Source organism: Homarus americanus, unplaced genomic scaffold (genome assembly GCF_018991925.1).
Source record: "Homarus americanus isolate GMGI-L3 unplaced genomic scaffold, GMGI_Hamer_2.0 scaffold496, whole genome shotgun sequence".
NCBI lineage: Eukaryota > Metazoa > Arthropoda > Malacostraca > Decapoda > Nephropidae > Homarus > Homarus americanus.
In genome coordinates, this window is record NW_024720973.1 from 1 (window position 1) to 6,145 (window position 6,145).

At 46.5% G+C, this 6,145-nt stretch overlaps 1 non-coding gene across 1 annotated transcript; it reads right to left on the reverse strand.

The window, feature by feature from the left end:
• Positions 1 to 2,608: 2,608 nt before the first annotated feature.
• On the reverse strand, positions 2,609 to 2,679 carry Trnag-ccc. The gene has a single exon. It is a non-coding gene; the product is annotated as a tRNA-Gly (tRNA).
• Between the last annotated feature and the right edge of the window lie 3,466 nt (positions 2,680 to 6,145).

Below are 6,145 nucleotides of genomic sequence, written 5' to 3' on the forward strand. Positions count from 1 at the left end.
TAGTAGCATCAGGGTGGTTAATCATCAGGCAGAATAACAGTAGAAAAATAATCTTCAGGTGATGTCTTGTCCCTCAGTGCGAGGCAACTGACAGAGGTGTATAAGGAAGTCAGGGCTAAAACAAAGGACATTACACAGGTACTCAAACTATCCAAATCCAGGAGCGAACTCGTCACAATGGTTTTTAAATTAGACAAATTTACATTTAGGCGTGAAAACAGGTAAACATGGTTTGAAATAGAGCAGCGGATGAATCGAACAAGTTACCAACATCATCATTAACTCCGAATACGCTGAATAGCTTCAAACATAGGTTGGATGATATATGAGCAACAGGGGTTGGGTGTAAACGGGATCCCCAGCATGGGCCAACAGGCCCGCTGCAGTTTCTCCCATTCTTATGTTCTATGTTCTTACCCTCGTCCCTAACCAACCTAACGCCACAAATGACCAATTCTGAATAATCCTCGTCCCCAACTCCAACTCCAACCCTATTTTGACGATCCATTTTTGTGTCTCAATATACATCTACACCGTTTTACATTAACCACAAGCAAAACAAACCCAAGAGTCTTGTGATTCAAGCCGCAGGTAAGCAGAGCAGTTAGATGCGTTGTCATGTCGCCACTTGAGAGGAACAAGTCAGGCAATACATCTCTGTGAAAAGAACGTGAGTTGTAGCCATGAGTCAATTAAATGCATCCTCACGTCTCCACCAAGTGGCAGATGACGCTGAGCCTTAAAGAGGTTATCCGGAGGGGAGATGGATGGGGTGGGTGGGGGTGATGGAGACGATGATGCAAGGGGTTGTGGTGATAAAGAGGTGGTGGGGGGCGTGATGAAAACTGATGCAAGGGATATGTTAGGTTGGGGTTGAGGGAGGTGATGAAAACCTGATGCAGAGGTTGAGGAAGTTGGGGGGGGGAGGTGGGGTGGTAGACTATTATTACTACCACAATACAGTACAATGTAGATACAGAAAATGTAACAATCGCTCGAGATAAGATCCTCCCCAGCCAGATGTAGCACACGGCACAGACTCCTGACTCCATGATGTGTAGTGTCTGATGAAAGGTGACACAATGACCTAATAATATATAACGTCATCTATAAGTCTCCTTCGTAATAGTGACCAAAAAAAAATTACTACTTCTAGAGGATAGGAGAAATCTTTCTCTCATGCGGGGTGTTCCTCAAGGTGTGTGTATGTCCCCTTCTGTTTGTTTGTTGACACTAACTTCTCCCACCACCACTAGGGATAAAGAACGATGGTAATAACTGTGTGATAATTGCAATATTCACGGATATACACTGACATCAGGTTGGCAATACTAGTGTGTGAATAATTTTGAGAATAAAGGAAAATTCCAACTAGTACCCCTTCCCCACCCCAAAGTCACGGTAATTCCTCCTTCTCCCTCCTTCCTACCCCCTCCCCAACCCCTTCCTCCCCAACCCCTCCTCCCCAACCCCCCTTCAACCCCTCCCAACCTCCTCCCAACCTCCTCCCTCCCAACCTCTCCTCCCCCTCCTCCCAAACCCCCCAACCTCCTCCCCAACCCCACCTCCCCCACCCCTCCTCCTCCAACCCCTCCTCCTCCTCCAACCCCTCCTCCCCAACCCCTCCTCCCCAACCCTCCTCCCCAACCCTCCTCCCCAACCCCCTCCTCCCCAACCCCCTCCTCCCAAACCCTCCTCCCCCCCCTCCTCCCCAACCCCTCCTCCCCAACCCTCCTCCCAACCTCCTCCTCCCCAACCCCTCCTCCCCAACCCCTCCTCCTCCCAACCCCTCCTCCCCCCCCTCCCCCAACCCCCTCCTCCCCAACCTCCTCCCCTCCTCCCCCAACCCTCTCCCAACCTCCCCAACCCTCCCCCAACCCTCCTCCCCAACCCTCCCCCCCTCCTCCCCCCCCTCCTCCCCAACCCTCCTCCCCCAACCCTCCTCACCCCAACCTCCTCCTCCCCAACCCTCCTCCCCAACCCCTCCTCCCCAACCTCCCCCCTCCCTCCTCCCCAACCTCCTCCCCAACCCCTCCTCCCCAACCCCTCCTCCCCAACCCCTCCTCCCAACCCCCTCCTCCCCAACCCTCCTCCCCAACCCCTCCTCCCCAACCCCCCTCCTCCCCAACCCTCCTCCCCAACCCCTCCTCCCCAACCCTCCTCCCCAACCCCTCCTCCCCAACCCCCTCCCCCAGCCCCTCCTCCTCCCAACCCCTCCTCCCCAACCCCTCCTCCCACCCTCCTCCTCCCCTCTCCCCAACCCCTCCCAAACCTCCTCCCAAACCCTCCTCCCCAACCTCCCCTCCCCACCTCCTCCCCAACCCCTCCTCCCCAACCCCTCCTCCCCAACCCCCTCCTCCCAACCACCACCCTCCTGGATCTTCGTCCTCTGCACAAAAGAGGACTGAACAGGTGCACAACACCACACCTCGGGATGATCACAAAACTAAAGGCAACTAAACCTATTTTCTGTTGCTACTGAGAAGAAAATAAAGAAAAGGAAGTCATCTGCTGGAGAAAAGTGACCGTGATAAAGAAAAAGAGAGAGAAAGAGAGAGAGAGAGAGAGAGAGAGAGAGAGAGAAGGGGGAGGAAAAGAGAAAAAGAGATGCGCCGCCCGGGAATCGAACCCGGGTCGCAAGAATGGGAATCTTGCATGATACCACTACACCAGCGGCGCTCTGTATGAAGTGAATTACGGCTGATAAAATTATGGTCAATTATAAACTAAACATCATAACACCCATGCATAGATAAAAGAAAGGTCGACCTTATTACGCCATGAAATAAGGTTTAAAGTGTTACAGGAAGATCATTATTAACATTGGAGCGGCCCAAACTGGATTCCAGGTGACAAGGAAAGACCAAGTGTAATGACCATGAACACACACATACAGGCAGTTCACTACTTAGAATGTTGAGGCAGACATAACATTCAATCAGGCATCATACACAAGTTGATACTGTCCTGATGAATGTTACTGTTAATGTGAATGTTACTTTCCTTATCAATGTTGAATGTTACTGCCCCTGTGAATGTTACTGTCCCTGTGAATGTTACTGTCCTTATCAATGTTGAATGTTACTGTCAATGTGAATGTTACTGTCCTTATCAATGTTGAATGTTACTGTCAATGTGAATGTTACTGTCCTTATCAATGTTGAATGTTACTGTCAATGTGAATGTGACTGTCCTTATTAATGTTGAATGTTACTGTCAATGTGAATGTGACTGTCCTTATCAATGTTGAATGTTACTGTCCCTGTGAATGTTACTGTCCCTGTGAATGTTACTGTCCTTATCAATGTTGAATGTTACTGTCAATGTGAATGTTACTGTCCTTATCAATGTTGAATGTTACTGTCAATGTGAATGTTGAATGTTAACAACCACCCTTACCATCTGCGTTTCAAATCAGTGTTTAATATTGTTTACAGAGATAATGTCTGTGTTGGTGTAATATTTATTATATGTGTTTGTAGCCATAGCCATTCGTGTGTTTGGTGTGTTTGTGGTGTTTGTAGGTGTTTGTAGCCATAATATTTCTTTATACGGATATTTATAACCACTAGCGAGAGACACTTAACAAGATGCCTCCCCCTGTATGCCATACTTAATGAACGTGCACTTAACTTGTGGCGTTTTTGTAACCTTCTTCACCGCTCTCAAAGACGGACGTTTTTTTGTAGCCTCGCGTGACGTCATCGTGAGTGATCGTCCACGTCAGCTAATAAGAAGTTAGATTACTTCCCTCTCCCTTAGCCAATGAGATGTAGGGTTTTTGATGTTTGGAATTGCATTTTTTTTTTAGATGGAATTACCTTTCTTCCTCTTGCGGTTGGCAGTTGAGTGATATCACGTTGCCGGGACTCTTGTAGGGAACTATCGTACTGTAAATAAATAAATAATAACAATCACTTAAATTTATTGATAGATGATTAATAAACAAAATAACGAAAATAGAATCCATCCATTTTTCGCAAGAATATTAAGTTATTGTGTCCGAATCCATATAAATATTTTGTTTAACTTTGCACGTCCGAATTTTTGACTGGGGCTTCGGTTACGTTTACATAGATGATACTGATTAACTGTAAGGTAAGTCTTGCATTGAGATTCAAGAAGACTCCCTCTCTCCTTCTGTCTAATTCCTTGTCTGTCTGTCTGTCTCTTTTTGTCTATATGTCTACCTGTCTCTTTTTGTCTATCTCTATGTCTGTCTGTGTAGGCTCATATCTCTCTCTCTCTCTCTCTCTCTCTCTCTCTCTCTCTCTCTCTCTCTCTCCAATGCCTGTCTGTCTGTCTGCTCTGTCCCTCTGTCTATCTCTGTCTCTCACAGTAAAGAAGCGATAGGTAAAACTGCAAGGCATCAAGTATCTGTTATGCAAATTCTAGGAAACAGTAGTGGATGGAGGTCACTACTTACACTGGGCATAGGTTGGGTTGTGTGGGTTCTGTGTGTGTGGGTATGGTGTGGAGTGGGTGTGTGTAGTGTTGGGTTTGTGGATGTGTGTGAATGTGTATAAGAGAGAGAGAGAGAAGAGCCCAGATGGTGTGCCTTTCACCCAAAACAAACTCGTTGTTGGAGGCTACACCAATGATAAGATAACGGAAATAGGAGATAGTTTTCTTACCCTACTGAGAGAGAGAAACAGAGAAAGTGTGAGAAAGAGAGAGAACACGCGTAGAGGAGAAAGAAAGAGATAGATACATATAAAGAGAGAGAGAGAGAGACTCTGGATCACAACTACTGATAAGATAACAGACCTTGGTGATAAGACAAATATTAATGTGATAACGTGTTTAGATGGGTGGCAGGGGCGTGTGTGCACCTCCCCAGCACCACCACTCTTGTCTCCATCCATTGTATGTAGTGATACCTTGTTTTATATATATACATCTTGTAGTGGTACCTTGTTCCATATATATATATATACCTTGCTCGCCTCACAAGCTTCCCACATTATGACGTCACGTGAGCCGAGCCTGTCCGTGTTAAGTTAGGTTAGGTTAGATTAGATTATTTAGAGAGGTTAGGTTAGGTTAGGTTAGGTAGAGAGATTAATATTCACTGTTTTTAATCAGCGCCACCACCACGAGCTCCACCAGTCATCACCATTAATATCGTTTAGTTGGCTTCCTCACTTAGTTCTCTGTAATTATTAATGTATTAAAACATCTATGAACACTTCACAGTAGACGGCTGGCTGTGACAATACTATACCACTGAGTCACCTCCTGTGTTAAATTCACTTAAAAATCAAAATTGAACTCAGGGCTTAGCAGCTCTGCATCCATCACTTTATGTGGTTTGTGGTTTAGTCAATGTGGTCAGTGGGCCCACACACACACACACGCACACACACACACACCACTCTGGGTCAGAGGTTAGTAGTCTTTGACTTGACTGTATAACTGAATGTAGGAAACGTGTGATATCTAATAAATGCATCACCAAGTAACACAACTAAGGCATTTATAAAGTCATGATCTTAACGCTCCCGACACAACCGTGACTTGCGGTAGACAGTGCCACCTGATAATTCTTGTTGGTGGGCAAGAACGACAGCTGGTGCCTGGGACCAGCTTCGGCAGACTCAGGTAAGAGCAGTCATGATGGCGACTCCAGAGGAACCACATACTATACTGCACTGTATGCGGTGTTAGGTCATGACGAAGTCGCTACCTCTTGTTATCAAAACTAACTAACGGGTCAGACGCCAGTCTTATTAACATTGTCATTTCCGCCACATAAAAGGCGCAATAGCTAAGATATGGCGCCATAGGATAACCCTTAACATCCTTTTATATCAAGAACTGTTGATTACCATTATCACTCTTGAAAAATAACCAGGACGTCATGCACAAAGCAGGCGTATTGGGACTCCTGTCTGGCCGACAACCATGGGCAGAAGTTTCTTTTACGCCATTTACTCTGTCTACCCAGCAGTAATTGGGAACCGTTAATCGATTTGCGGATCGTTTTCCGGAAGTAATGGTTAGCCAGTGCAGTTAGGGAGTTGTCGGTCTTCTCGGACTATTCTTGACACTGGGTCATGCAGCTCGTTAACTCCAGGGTGTGGTTGTTGTGTTGGCGACAGCTTCTACACCTTAAACAAATTCACGCCTAGGTGGCCCTTGCACA